Below are 15,337 nucleotides of genomic sequence, written 5' to 3' on the forward strand. Positions count from 1 at the left end.
TGCTTGGTTATTTTTCCATGTATGTATGTTCGCTTTGCAAAAAAACATTTTCACATAGTCTTTCCTCATGCCCTGATGTCAGAGTGATTGAACTATGTAACTATGTGAACAACGTAACTATGTAACAGTGATCTCAATCTGATCTGGTGCATACCCTGAATGCAACCCTAGGTAAAGAAGCAAAAATACCTTCGGTACAGAACACTGGGACTATGGAACAAACTGGTACCACCACTGGAAGTCAACAAATGGCCACCCATCAGAACCAGACTGAAGATTAACAGGCAGCTTCTGCATCACTTGCCCTATCAATTATGGATCCACATCCTTCAATCACTCTCTACATAACCACATCCATTTAATCTGCTTTCAGGAAAGCTGGCTAACATTCTCAAAGACCTACAGACATTATCAGAAATAACTGTTCCATAAGCTTTAACCTACTCCTCACTGGAGCAGTGAGGGATGCCCCTAGAGAAGGGAAAGGGTGAAAGGCTGATGACCAAGTTGCGGCTTTGCAAATCTGAGTCATAGAGGCTTGGTGATACATTACCCATGAGGGACTTACTGCCCTAGTAGAGTGGGCTTTAACTCAGAAAGGTGGAACCTTTCCTTTCTCTTATCGTCCATGGACGGACACAGCTCCTTAAATCTTGACAAGTGGGTTATGTTCCTGTTCACAGGAGAGGACTAGGTGGAAACATGTTAGATAATTAAATACACGTTACTTTAACAGAATTGAACAGCCCTGCCCAGGGGGCGGTCCCTCCAGAAACAACCATCCTCCCTGCAGTATGCAGCCTCAGTTTCGTTCTGCCTAGCAAAGGAGAAAGACGTATGGCTCCCTTTGGGCCCAGCGCCCTGAGGAAAATGTTTTTTATTTTATTTTTTCATGAAAGAATCTTCTATCAACTGTTGGCTGAGAGATAGGCTGGATATATAGATCATTGTAGCCTCCTCAGTCCGGCCAGTGAGCATAAGCACAACTTTGCAAAGAGGCTGGGTCTGCCACAACATACCCCATCACTCCTGGGGTGGCCGGTGAGCTTTCCGCTCCAAGGTCCACACATGACTGGGCTTTGGTGTTGTCTCACTCATAGTGGACCGGGCTGACAGCTACCTCCATTGCAGTTGTAGGCCTGTCAGGAATGCGTCAGTGAGTCCTCGCTTGGACGGGTAAGTACAGTCCCTCCCGCTTAGGTAGGTTGGTATGGCTGGGCATTCCTGGGGTTCGGGGGTCCTCCTATCCTCCCTTCCCTGCTCCTTTTCCCTCTGCTGCATTGCTCACTGTATGAGCAAAAATTGCTGCTGTCGGGGGGGGGGGGCCTTACTGAGGGTACTGTGGTGCGTTTGGCCTGCATTTCTGTGCTGGGGGTCTTTTTTACAAAGTGGAGTTTGCACTGTTTTTTTCAGCCTGCTTAAATGCAGCATTTCGCTGATGCCATTTTTTAGGTGGTTTTCAGTTACATTGAAAACTGCCATTGGCAGCCATTTTGTCGTGGCCGCACTATGGCGCAGCTTATATTGCGGTGGGCCATTTTCCTGTCTCTGTGTTCTGCTCTATCTGAAACACTCGGCACCCATCTTTGATGAGTCTTTGGCCTCTAGTGCTAGTTCCTACGGAGCGCAGTACAGATCTCCTCACTAATACCTCACGCTTTACCTTCTGGCGTACTTGGACATCATATGTTTTTTCTTCCTCTCACACACACTGTGTACTGAGGGCGGGCAGCGGCGCTGTGCAGTCTCCTCCTGTAATGGTGAGTCCCCTGGGTAACCCCCGGTCAGCGCAGCAAGATGGTGGGTTTTCAGTCTAGCCTAAATAGGGCCCTGGGAGCTTCTGAAATGGAGTCAGTATCTGGTTCTTCCCCAAGCATGCCTGAGGTGGCAGCTGGTGCTCCTGCACCTGGGATTCCCACAGACACTTTGTCGGCAGCCCTGGACACTTTTGTTACCAGGGTGGGAGCGGAGTGTGGACGTAAGGGGGGTAAAAAAAGCGACCCCTCCCCCCTGCTATCCCCTGGGGAATGCTCTGTATCAGACCAGGACATGGCTGTGGCTCAGGTCCACGGTTCTGTTTTATCTGGAGCTGTGGACCAGGTACTTGTGAGGATGACCCCTCACTTGGGTCGGTGCATGACAAGACATGACAAAGCTGTATAGTGCAGCTGGGCTTCCGCTGAAGGCTCTGTCTTTTTTGGGTCACACAAATCACACCGCTCTGTGCAGGTTTTTTCTTATGTGCCCTTCTTTGATAATTTCATAGATGTGGAATGGCAAAAGCCGCAAAGGCTTTTGTAGTCCCTCACCGCCTGGTGGTTCGGTACCCCTTTGAGGAGAGCCTCTTCAAGAGGTGGGCTTCTCCTCCAGTGGTCGACCCTCCGGTTGCCAGGGTGAATAAGGTATACACTCTCCCTATTGCGGGAACCCCTGCTTGTTTGTATCTGACTGATAGAGATCCGAAGCATTGACCCGTTCCATGTTTACCATGCTGAGGTCTGCCTTGCGGCCTATTGTGGCCACTACTCTGGGGTCTCAGTCACTCACTGAGTGAGAATTTTGCACCACACTGTGGAGGAGCACCGGCTCTCTCCCGAAGTTATTAGGCTAGCTGACCAGCTGGTCCAGGGCCTTGTATATGTCTGTGATGCTTCACTGGATGCCACGCTCTTGATATCCAGGGTTTCTGTTTCAGAGATGGTTTTATGCCGCTTCCTCTGGTTGGAATGCTGGTCTGCTGACCAGGCCGCTAACATATGCCCTGGTGGATTTACCCTTCAAGGGTAAGAGAGGCCTTTTGGGTCCTCACTGGACGACATTATCAAGGATGTCACTGGAGGGAAGAGCACTTTCCTCCCTCAGTCCTCCAGGGGGAAGAAGCCCCGCCGTCGGCCGGGTCCTTCCTTTCCCATGCCGAAGCGGTATTTTCTTTAGTCAGGGTCTGCGGGCAAAGCCTCCCAGGCCGATAAAGGCTCAGCTGGGGGACTAAAACGTCCCTGGGTGCATAAGCCGATCACGCCGGCACCCAAACCCGCCAATGTATGTAGCCTTCCCCTGCCCACCTCTGGGGTGGGGGGTCGACTTTGCAGGTTCACAGCTCTGTGAACCTCCCTGCTCTCTGACCAGTGGGTCTGCGAGGTGGTCTCTTCGGAGTATTGGATAGGGTTCTTTCCTATTTACCGAACAGATTTTTTTCCTCGTGTCTCCCTCTCCTTTCGGCTCGTCGGTCTGCCCTGGGGCAGAGTGGGGCTTGCTAAGCTGCGGGGTAATTTTACCTGTCCTGCAGGACGAGAGGTTTGAGGGTTTCTATTCTAATCTGTTCCCGATCCCGATGATGGACAGGGTCCGTCCGATTTTGGGCCTCAAGCCCTAAATGCCTTTGTGAATGTTGGGTAGTTCCGCATGGACTCCATTCGTTCGATGGTAGCTGCGCTCCATCCAGGGGACTTTCTGGCATCCTTGGACATCAAGGACGCATACATGCATGTCCCATTTTGCGCCAGTTACAGAGGTTTCTGTGCTTCGCGATCGGGGGGACCACTGTCAGTTTGTGGCCCTTCCTTTTGATCTGGTGTCAGCACTAAGAGTTTTCACCAGGGAGCTCGCACTTATCCCAACTTTGCTGGGACTGCGAGGCTTTGCCATTGTGGGCTACTTAGTCGACTTTCTTCTGAGAGCAGCTTCTGGCTCAGAATTGGTGGATGTGTCTGTAGCCATTCAGACCCTCAGAGAATTTGGGTGGGTGTTAAACGTTTTGGAATACCTAGGGTTGATCTGGACTCCTCGCTGGCGAAGGTCTTTCTTCCGCTGGAAATATTGCAGACTCTTCAGTCTGCAGTGAAGGTATTGGCATCACGCAATTGGTCTTCTCTCCGTTTTGCATGCAAGTCCTGGGCCTGTTGGTAGCCTCCTTCGAGGCGGTACTGTATGCCCTGAGGGAAATACTGTCCGAGTGGTACAAATCTCTTTGTCTCTGGATCATCAGATTCAGGTGCGCCACTTAGTCAGAGTCTCTCTGAATTGGTGGCTGAAATCCCTGACTCTTCGTTCCGGGAAGTCGTTTCTTCCCTCACAGTGGATGGTGGTTACGACGGACTCTAGTGGGCCTATGGCCACATCACCCTGAATGCGCCCGCTCTCGTCTGATCTCGGTAGCTAACCAGGGTCGGGCCTGGTTAGTACTTGGATGGGAGACTGCCTGGGAATACCAGGTGCTGTAAATCCTGTGTACCGATCATTGTCCTAGCACTTTGGGCGATCGGGCTATGCCTCTCCTTGTGGTCGAGGTGGTTTCAAGGTTGTCCGATCTGGATTCAGTCAGACAATGCCACGGCTGTGGCTTCGGTCTACCATCAGGTATACTGGCAGGCGGACTACCAGATTCGCCAGATGCTGGACCAGGGTGACTGGTCTTTGTACTTGGAGGTGTTTTGGCTCCCTTGCAGTAGGTGAGACTCACAGGGCATGGATCTCCTGGCCGCTCGTCTCAACCGCAGGGTGTCAAAGTTTGTGGCCAGGTCTAGTGATCCTGTACAGACGCGTCAGTCGCATTGGTGGCCCTGTGGGGTCAGTATCAGCTACTTTATACCTTTCCTCCATTGTAGCTGCTTCCTCGGCTGCTCCACACTGTGGAGGCTGAGGGGATCTCATTGATTCTAATCGCTCCAGATTGGCCTTGGTGTCCTTGGTACGCTGATCTTGGGCGCCTGGTGGTGGAGGTACCCTGGCGGTTTCCAGGAAGGGAGGACCTTCTGTCTCAGGGTCCATACTTGCTCCTATTGTACAGTTGCTGGCTTGCACGACATGGCTATTGGAAGCCAGGTTTTAAGAGACTGGGGTCTGTCTGACTCGATCATCTCAACCATGCTGAGGGCACGTAGTCTTCTTCCTGGAGGATCTACCATAGCACCTGGAAGGCCTAAATCTCTTGCGAAGAGATGGGGTGACGTCCAAGGACGTACTCGGTGTCCAGGGTCCTGCTCTTTTTACAGCTTGGAGGGAATAAAAAAATTGCCTTAAGCACAGTTTGAGGGCAGATTTCAGGCTTGGCTGTGTTTTTTTTTCAGTGGCCTTTTGCGGCCCATTCCCTGGTGGGTTTGTGCAGGGGGTTTGTCATATACTTCCCCCTCTTGGCCCACCTCTTCCCCCATGAGTTTTGACTCTGGTGCTCTCGGTTCTTGAGGAACCTTCCTTTTGGAAACATCAGAGAGATTCTTCCCTTCACTATCTCGGAAGGTGGCATTTTTTAGTGGCCATTACTTCTGTCAGAAGGGTTTCTGAGTTAGCGGTCTTGTCTTGGAAGTCGCCATGCTTGATCCTCCATAAGGATTAGGTGGTGGTGATGTGCCCACGACCTTCCCTTCTTCCGAAGGTGGTTTCGGCCTTTCGCCTGAATGAGGACTTTTGTTCTTCCATCCTTATGTCTTTGGACGGCGCATCCTACGGAGGTTGCGCTTCATACTTTAGGCGTGGTACATGCTTTGCGGTTGTACTTTCCTGCTATGGCTCAGTTTCGGAGATCTGACGCTCTTTTTGTGTCAGTATCTGGTCCACAAAAAGGCCTCATTTCTCAGTGGATCAGGCAGACCACCATACAGGCATATGCTCCTAGGGGGCTGGCGCCCCCTTTCCGGTCATGGCACTTTCGACCAGGGCAATTGGTGCTTCCTGGGTTTTCCGACATCATGTGTCTGTCTCACAGGTGTGCGAGGCGGCGACTTGGTCGTCCGTTCACACATTTTCCAAATGTTACAAGGTTGCTGTGAGTGCATCTACTGATGCTTCTTTCGGCCGCTAGATTTTGCAGGCGGCTGTTTAAAGTTGCAACTCCTCCGTTGAGGAGCTCTGCTTGTTTTGGGGTGAACTTAAATTGGTTTTACTGATACTGTTCCCACCCCTTGTTTTTGACACTGCCTGGGGACATCCCACTTGTCAAGATTTAAGGAGCTGTGTCCGTCCATGGACGATAAGCGAATATAGGATTTTTTGTACTCACTGTAAAATCCTTTTCTCTGATGTCCATGGACAGACACAGCACCCACCCCTCATTTTTAGGTTTGTACTGCTTGTTACGAACTGAGGCTGCATACTGCAGGGAGGAGGGTTATGTCTGGAGGGACTGCCCCCTGGGCGCGGCTGTTCATGTAACATGTTTTAATTATCCAACATGTTTCCGCCTAGTCCTCTCCTGTGAACAGGAACATAACCCACTTGTCAAGATTTAAGGAGCTGTGTCCGTCAATGGACATCAGAGAAAAGGATTTTACGGTGAGTAAATCCTATTTTCAAACCATAAGCCTGAATAATAGTCTGACAAATTCATCCTGTAATAGTTGCCTTTGATGCTGCTTACCCCTTCCTGGGGCCTTCTGGCAACACAAACAAAACATCAGTCTTTCGTATATGAGCCATTGCTTTCACATAGGCCTTCACTGCTCTTACTACATCTAGGGAGTGCAATGACCTTTCCTACGCAGAACGTGGTTTCAGAAAAAAGGAAGGTCTATTCAGATGGAAACTAGATTCTACTTTTGGTGCTGCCCTGGTGATTGATGTAGGCCACTGCTGTGGCGTTGTCGGATTGAATCCTGACAGGACAATTCTGTAATCTCTAGGATGTTGATAGGCAAGCTCTTTTTGGGTTCTGACCACTTCCCCTGGATAGTGGTTGTTTCTAGGACTGCTCCCCAGCCCAAGAGGCGGGCATCCGTTATTACTATCTTCCAAGTAACCGTTAGGAAGGATTTCCCCTTCTACAGATCCTTGGTTATCAACCACCACTTGAGGCTCTGTCACATACTTGGAGCCAGGCTCATAGGATAATCCAAGGCCTGAACCTTCTTGTTCCAGGCAGACAGAATACTGTTTTGTAACAGTCTTGAATGGAACTGGGCATAGGAAGTGGCTTTGAACAAAGGTACCATCTTCCCTAGCACCCTCATGGATAGGCGAATGGAAGGATTTTTCCTTACTCTGACTACTTGAACCAGCTCCCTTATGGCGCTGATCTTTGTCTGAGGTAAGAACACTCTTTTTTGGCTGTGTCTTTGACCGGACCCAAATACTCCAGCCTGGAGTTGTAAGGTTGTAAGACTGATTTCTCTAGTTTGTGGATCTAACCTAGGTGTTCCAGATACTCGACTATACTGGTGACATTATGGTTTAACCGTGCCATGGATTGATCTATCAGCAACAGGTCATCTAGCTATGCCATTACCGCTATGCCCCTGGCCCTTAATCTTGCCAGAAGTGGAGCCAGAACCTTTGTAAATACTTGGGGTGCTGTCGCCAACCCAAAGGGCAGGGCCACAAACTGAATGTGGCGCTGTTCTACTGCGAATCGCAGGAACTTCTGGTGAGCGTAAAAAATTGGCACCTGTAGATATGCATCCTTGATATCTATTGATGCTAGAAGATCTCCTCCCCGCAGGGTGGATACTACCGACCGGATTGACTCTATGCGAAAAGAGCAGACCTTTAAGAACCGATTCAGATCTCTGAGATCTAGAATAAGTCTGACATCTCCATTCGGTTTTGGTACAGTGAAGAGACTGGAATAAAATCCCATTTCTTGCTCTTCTGAGGGAATAAATATGATTACACCCTAATACATATATCGGTCCAGCGCCTGAATTAAAGACCCTCTTGACTGGGTCCTTGGAAACGTTCGATCTTAGAAATCGAAATGGTGGAAACTCTCGGAACTCTAATTTGTACCCCAGAGATACTGTGGAGATGACCCAACTGTCCTGGATCTCTCCCTGCCAAGCCCCTGCATATTGCAGGAGCCTTCCCCCCCACTCAATTAAGCGGGGCGCTCCTTCACAAGGAGGCCTTGAAATTCTGCTTTACCGACTTCTGCCCCAAGGACTTCTTCTGGCCCTGGGCTTGGCCCTTGAGGCTTAGCTCTTGAAACTGATGGCGGAGGCCGTCGCGACTGCCTAGAGGATGTTGGGCCCGATGTTGGAGAGGCAGAATGTTTGAAAGAAGGACGTCCATTCCCCTATTCCTCCAACTATTATGTCTCTATACCCTGTAAACAGTCATTTCAGCAAAAAAATGTTTTATTTACAACTCCTTTAATCTTATCACAACCTGACAAACCTCAATTGCTGCTACTGACGGCTGCGCCAGCCACAGCAATCTTGTATCCGCTGGATCTTTAAACACCTAGAAATTGTCTACTGGACAAGTGAGACTCCAATTCACGGAAGAGATAGCAGCATCCACTGCTGGTACACTCCACTTCTTTGTGAATTTTTCCTCCGTAGGATAGAGAAGCAAAAAATCTCTTAGGAGGAATACAATGCATATCTGGGTGATCCTAGTATGCATATATAAGTTGCTCCAGAAATGGGTGCATAGGGAATGCGTGAGAACCCTGAGGGGTTCCTGAAAAGGAAACTTCAGCCGCCTCTGCCAGGGGCAACTTGTATCCTGAATGGAGCAACTCCATAGGGGATTGAACTAGCAACCTCTGTAAATTGCAAGACTGAGGAGGGTTCTTCTGAGGCTGAACCCCCAAAGAAGGAGCCTTCTTCCCTCTCTACTTGGTCCCCCAAGAGTGATTCAACATCCTCTACCCATTCCTGCTCCCCTGAGGGACCTGGGGCAGGAGAGGAGGACCTATCGCGCTTCCTTCCAGCCTGGGAGGAGAACGCAAACATATCAGCTTTCTTACCCTCCAAGCCAGCTAATGCTGCAGCCAAATCGTCCTTAGTGACGCATACAGAGGCTGGAGTGTTGGAAGTAGCTACAATGCCTGATGCAGACAATAACTCAGCCCGGCCAGCCACTTCAGGTCTATCAGGGGAGGATGATACTGTGGAAGTGAGACTAGGATCCGCCGACCCTGACCGCTTGTACCCTTGCACTCCTCCTTACTGATTTTACATTCCTCTTTTGGGAATACATGGTCCTAAGCACAAAGCAGAGGTACTACCATCAAATGCAACTCCTGCTGGGCTTTAGTCAAGCACTGTTTCTTGCTCATACATCACGGGACACAGAGCCTTAATTACTTAATGGGTTATGTAGTCACCACAGGTGATTGAACCCTGGTTAACCCAATTAGAATTGAGTTCCTCCCCTATATAACCCCTCCAAAATGGAGAGTACCTAAGGTGGTTGGTCACGTTGAACATGTGCTAAGAAGAAAAGCTCTTTTAATGGTCTTTCTACGGAGTCCTAGGAGCTATAACCGGATCCATACCTCTGGCCGATATCAAAAGCCTAAGATGGGTGGTACCCAGGCCTTGTGTAAAGAAGAAACTAGGTTTGCCTGTAATGTCTCTCTGCTGAGGTCTGGGCTCTGGGATCCAGACTTTGGTGTACTAATGCAACTGTGGCACAAAAAGTTACTGGCAGAGTCTTCTACAGGTCCAGGTATGAGGTTTCTCTAATGGAACCCTTGATAAACCTGAAGGTTGATACAACTTGCCCGCCGTGATGGGTGAAAGCTGGAACTACTTCTTAGTAGCTTTCCTGCGGCATGGATAGGGTAAGAGAGGATAATTTATTTTAATATAATCTTCTGTGCGTAGGATGTCTTTCCTGGTTTTCACCACTGGAGGGAGTAAGTGCATACCTGGTGTATTCTTACATAGCCATCCAGGACAAGCTCAGTGAAGTTGGTCAATTAAAACACCACTCACCTCCTCCACTGCAGGCTCTGCCACAAACACATACAGGGGTCCCCCCAACGAAGCCCCAGTGATCTGCTCCCCCTTACCTCTTCGCCCTGGGCGCCGCCATGACAGTCGGTAAGCAGACGCGTGCGTGCGCACACCGGGAGCACAAGCTATGCTGTCTAATGGGCAGATGTAGAGGGGGAGGGCCATGGTTGCCCGTGCCCCTGCAAAGACACGACACACCTGTGTGCAGACGCCAAGAAGCTGATTTAAAGCCCAGCAGAAGTCTTCTGTAAGTGGCATGGACACAGAGCTGTGGGCTGTAAGCATTCCTGTGGATTGAACTAGGCAAACCTTAGACTCCTACTCAGCATCAGGTTGTGCAGTGAGCTGATATATGTGTATTGTAAGACTATAGCACCACATTGATTGCATTTTTTTGTGGCTAGTACCTTTGCTTTACAGCAAGGAATATGTCACGGAGAAGAGGATCAAGGGCTAGTAAAAAGGCATCAGATAATCCCTGCTTATGGCTAAGTATTCTGAGGTTGCCTGCAGTTTACCATCCCCCTCTGTCAATCTGATAGCAGCCTCACAGGATGAGCCCCTGTCTGGTTCTGCAGCGTCTTCTATGGCAGCTCCTGTATACGTCACTGAAGACGCTTTAAAGTTGCTTTGGAGGGCTTAGAAGAAAGGATTGCTACTATAATCGCAACCTCCTTGAAAGATAGCAGAAAACGGGTTAGATCCCCTTCATCTGCTCTAGCTCTATTATCAGATGAGCATTCTGAGGGTGAAAAATCCCCCTCTGGAGATGAGGATCAGTTGCAGTCTGAGGACTTAGAGGATTCCTGCTACCTCTCAGTCGCTAAAGATGCAGGTGCAATATTATGCAGAGATGGTGCGTGCCATGCACAAATTGCCTCCTATTGAAGCTTCTATGCCCTCTGTTTCCTCTTTGGGATCTTGGAAATCCCCACAGGCTGCATGCTCCTTTCCAGCTAATCCCTTGCTGGATAAACTGATGTATGATAACTGGGTTCTCCCAGATAAACAGTTTTCTCCTCCTAAGCAGTTTTTTCTCCGTTATCCTATGGGGGAAGGTTTCACTAAGAAATGGGGGTACGTGCTATAGATGCAGCTATTTGTTGTGCAAACATAAGCCTGACCTGTCCTATAAACAATGCTCAGGTTTTTAAGGATCCAACTGATAAAAAGCTGGAATCTTTATTGAAAGCCTCCTCCTCCATGGCTGGTGCTGTAGTGCAACCTGCAATTGCAGCAATTGGTGTATGTCAGTTTCTCAATGAACAAATTAATCAGATGAGGTTTATGAGAAACTTCCTAAGGCCTTGTGTTTTGCGATTAATGCGATTATAGACTCTGTTCAGCAAGCTTTTCACTTGAATCTCCTGCAGGTACACATGTGCAGGTCTCTTTGGTAAAACATTGGGAGGCCGAGGTTTCTTGCAAAGGCAGCTTTCCCCTTTGAGGGAGGATGCCTGTTTGGGGATGACTTGGATAAATACATCCAAAACCTACTCTGTTGCCGGTGAAAAAGAAGAGTAAACATCCTTCATTTAAGCGTTCTCTTTCCCCAGCCCCTGGAACCTCAATTTCCAGGCAGTGGCGACAGAATAAACTGCGCCAATGGAATAGACCAGCAACAGGGTGCCAGTACTCAATAAATATACAAAGTCTCTAAGCCCCAAAATGAACCTTGATTCGGGGTAGATAAATTAATGAATAATAATAATAATAATAATAATAAAGTCCCAAATAATGATGTAGGGATCAGGGCGGACCCCACGAGCAGGATGAACAAAACACCACCGTGAGAATGACTTCTTGTGAGGAGATCACCACCTAATGGAAAGCCGCTTACCACAACCACGGGGTTAATGAGTCTATAGAAAACTCCATCCACAGATAAGGACACCGAGCCCAGAGGGATTCCAAGAACAGATAAGCAGGGTACGATCGCTTCCTCACAGACAAACAGGTCCTCGATTCATGGATGTGAAAGAAAACAGACCAATAGTGTAACTCTGTATAAAAATGTATTAAAAAAAGGACGAAAACGTACTTACAGCAAGTAACATAGTTAAAAACATGTATCAGTTGCTGGCCGGCACTATAGGAGCCCTTCCTCCAAAACATAACATTGCGGTGACGTCAGTGTGCGCCGTCCGAGGCGCGTTTCGTCATCAAGTAGACGTTATCAATGGGAATCCCCATTGATAACGTCTACTTGATGACTAAATGCGTCTGGGATGGCGCACACTGACGTCACCATCTGAATCAAGATATAGTCCTACCGTCTTTTTTTCCAGATCCGCAGTCTGCGGAGGAAGAAGGTCTACACTCTCTAGATGTTGTAAGAGTTTTGGAAGTTTATCTGCAAGCTACGGCTCAGATACGAAAGACTGATTGTCTGTTTATTCTGACAGGGCCCAGGCAAGGTCCAGGCAGCGTTGAAATCTACTATTGCATGTTGGATTCGACAAGTCATTATGCAGGCCTATGGTGAGAAAAGAAGATTCCTCATTTTCAGGTGAAGGCCAGGGCCAGATTAAGAACATCATGGGCCTGGTGCTGAGGATTTTGGTGGTCCTTTTATTAATAATAAATACATAAATATTCAAACTATTTTTTGTTATAATAAATTAAATTAAAGAGAGAGAGCTAGGATGATAAAGAGAGAGGGACGATGAGAGAGGGGTGAGGGGTAAGGGAGGGAGGATGAGAGAGAAAGGGGGGATGAGAGAGAGAGGATGCACATGAGCATGCATGGGAATGACATCAACACAGCCCAGCCAAGGCAAGTGACCGAAGGCACAGAGCCCAGAAGGAAGACCGGGGTGAAGATGGAAGCGCCTGGGACCTGCCGGACTGATCACAGCGCAGCACTGGAGGGCTCAGTCTGACAATTTAAGTGTACCCTAATGTGCTAATATGCTGTGCATTCTTGTACATTATGGCATAACCTACCACAGGGCCTCTAAAAGGTAGTAATGTTAGTGAAGTTTACTACCGTTTTATTATCACAGGATCCCAGGAGCCTCTCATGGGGCCCCTTTCTGACCCGGTGCCCTTGGGCAGTGCCTAAGTGCATAGTTGCCAACATTTCAAAAATATTTTTAAGGGACACTTTTTTTACAAGTGCTATATTTAGAGTAGCTGAGATCCCTTATGTTCCTCTATACATCACAGTCATAATCACAAAATTAAATAAGTACTAATAATGGGCAGAACAAATATGAGGACTGAGAAGATTTCCTTTAGTTGAACTAACAAAAGGGTGCCCATTCTAGAGCTGTTAACATTGAGGATATTCAGTATAATTTTAAAGAACTGTTTTTGTGGGTAAGAGGCATAGGAGAGGAGTATGGATGGTATAAAACTGGGAATTATGTGCAGTGATGGAGAGGAATGTGGAGGGTCTAACAGTGGGCACTATGTACAGGAGAGGAGTGTGGAGGGTATGACAGTGGACAGTATGTACAGGAGAGGAGTTTGGAGGGTATGATACTGAGCAGTATGTACATTAAATGAGTGTGGAGGGTAAGACAGTGAGCAGTATGTACAGGAGAAGATTGTGGAGGGTATGATGGGGGGGGCGGTATGTACAGGAGAGGAATGTGGAGAGAAAGATAGTTTTACAGTATGTAGAGTGTGAAGGGTAAGGTTGGGTTACAGTATGTACAGGAGAGGAGTGTGGAGGGCAAGGTTGGGTTACAGTATGTACAGGAGAGGAGTGTGCAGGGTATGACAGTGAGCAGTATGTACAGGAGAGGAGTGTGGGGGGGTATCGCAGTGGGCAGTATGTACAGGAGAGGAGTGTGGAGGGTATGATAGTTGGCAGTGTGCACAGGAGAGGAGTGTGGAGGGTATGATAGTGGGCAGAATGCACAGGAGAGGAGTGTGGAAGGTATGATAGTGGGCAGTATGCACAGGAGACTAGTGTGGAGGGAATGACAGCCGACACTATGTACAATAGAGGGGTTTATGAATGTGGGCAGTATGTACTAGACATGTGCAGGATGAAAAAATTTGTTTTGTTTCGATTCGTTATTTAATTAAATTTGTTTAGTTAAGTTTGTTGCATTCATTACATTCGTTTTCGGGATTCATTTCGTATTCAAAAAAATTCTACCGCATTTGAAAAAACTCTACTGCATTCGAAATAATTCTAACGCATTCGAAAACAAATCTACCGAATTCGAAAAATCAGTAAATTTGAAATAATGCTACCACATTTAAACTAAACTATATATAACCATTTCCTGAAATTCGAAATTCGTATAGAATGAAATTGAATTTGAATAGAAAAGATTAGAATAGAATAAAAAATAATAGAAAAGAAAAGCATAGAAAAACAATAGAACAGAATAGAAAAAAATATATAATATATTCTATTCTAATCTTTTCTATTCCAATTCGATTTCATTTTATATGAAATTCGAATTTTGGAAAATAGTTATATGTAATAAAAATTTGGATGTGGTAGTTTTTTCTAATTTAGTCGATTTTTTTTAAATGTGGTAGAATTTTTTCGAATGCAGTAGATTTTTTCTAATCTAATAAAAATTTTCAAATTTGATCGACTTTTTGGGAATTCGGTCCACATTTTTTCAAATTCTAATATGAAACTAATCTTTTATAATCTTTTCTATTCAAATTCGATTTCATTCAATAAGAAATTCGAATTTTGTATAAATGAATTTAAATTCGAATAGAAAAGATTAGAATGGAATAGAAAAGAAAAACAAGAAAATAGAACAAAATATAATATATATTATAATTGATTCTATTCTGTTCTATTGTTTTTCTAGTTCATGAACTTTTCTACTATTTTCTATTCTATTCTAATCTTTTCTATTCCAATTCGATTTCATTCTATATGAAATTCGAATTTTGGAAAATGGTATATGTAAAAAAAATCGAATGTGGTAGTTTTTTCTAATTTAGTAAATGTTTTTCAAATGTGGTATTTTTTTCTAATTGGGTAGATTTTTTTCAAATGCGGTAGAATTTTTTCAAATGCAGTAGATTTTTTCTAATCCAATAACATTTTTCAAATTTGATCGACTTTTTAGGAATTCGGTCAAAATTTTTTGAAATTCTAATGAAACTAATCTTTTATAATCTTTTCTCTTCAAATTCGATTTCATTCAATAAGAAATTAGAATTTCGTATAAAATGAATTTAAATTCGAATAGAAAAGATTAGAATGGAATAGAAAAGAAAAACAAGAGAATAGAATAATATATAATATATATTATAATTGATTCTATTCTGTTCTATTGTTTTTCTATTGTTTTTCTATTCTTTTATATTTTAGTTTCCATAAATTTTAATTATTTTCCAATCTATTCTAGAATTAAAATGTATACTATTCGAATTTCGGAAGACTGTCATGTTCTATTTTATTACATTCTATTAACTTCTATTCTATTCTTATTGATTCTATTGCGTTATTGTTTTTATATTCTATTTTATTGTAGTTTTTAGAAAATTGATTTCTATTATTTCAAATTCGATTCGAATTTGTTTTCAAATTCGATTTGAATTTCGTTCGCGTTTTTTCGAATTTGTTTAAATTCGTTATTTTTGTAATTCGGAAATTCGGATGCATACGAATTTCCGAATAATGAAAAATTTGTCCGAATTTGAAACGGAACGAAATTCACATGTCTAGTATGTAC

At 45.7% G+C, this 15,337-nt stretch overlaps 1 pseudogene; it reads left to right on the forward strand.

Moving 5' to 3' along the window:
- The first annotated feature begins 4,104 nt into the window (after positions 1-4,104).
- LOC120944551 lies at positions 4,105-4,223 on the forward strand (annotated as a pseudogene).
- The last annotated feature ends 11,114 nt before the right edge of the window (positions 4,224-15,337 follow it).

Source organism: Rana temporaria, chromosome 6 (assembly GCF_905171775.1).
Source record: "Rana temporaria chromosome 6, aRanTem1.1, whole genome shotgun sequence".
In the NCBI taxonomy this organism is placed as follows: domain Eukaryota; kingdom Metazoa; phylum Chordata; class Amphibia; order Anura; family Ranidae; genus Rana; species Rana temporaria.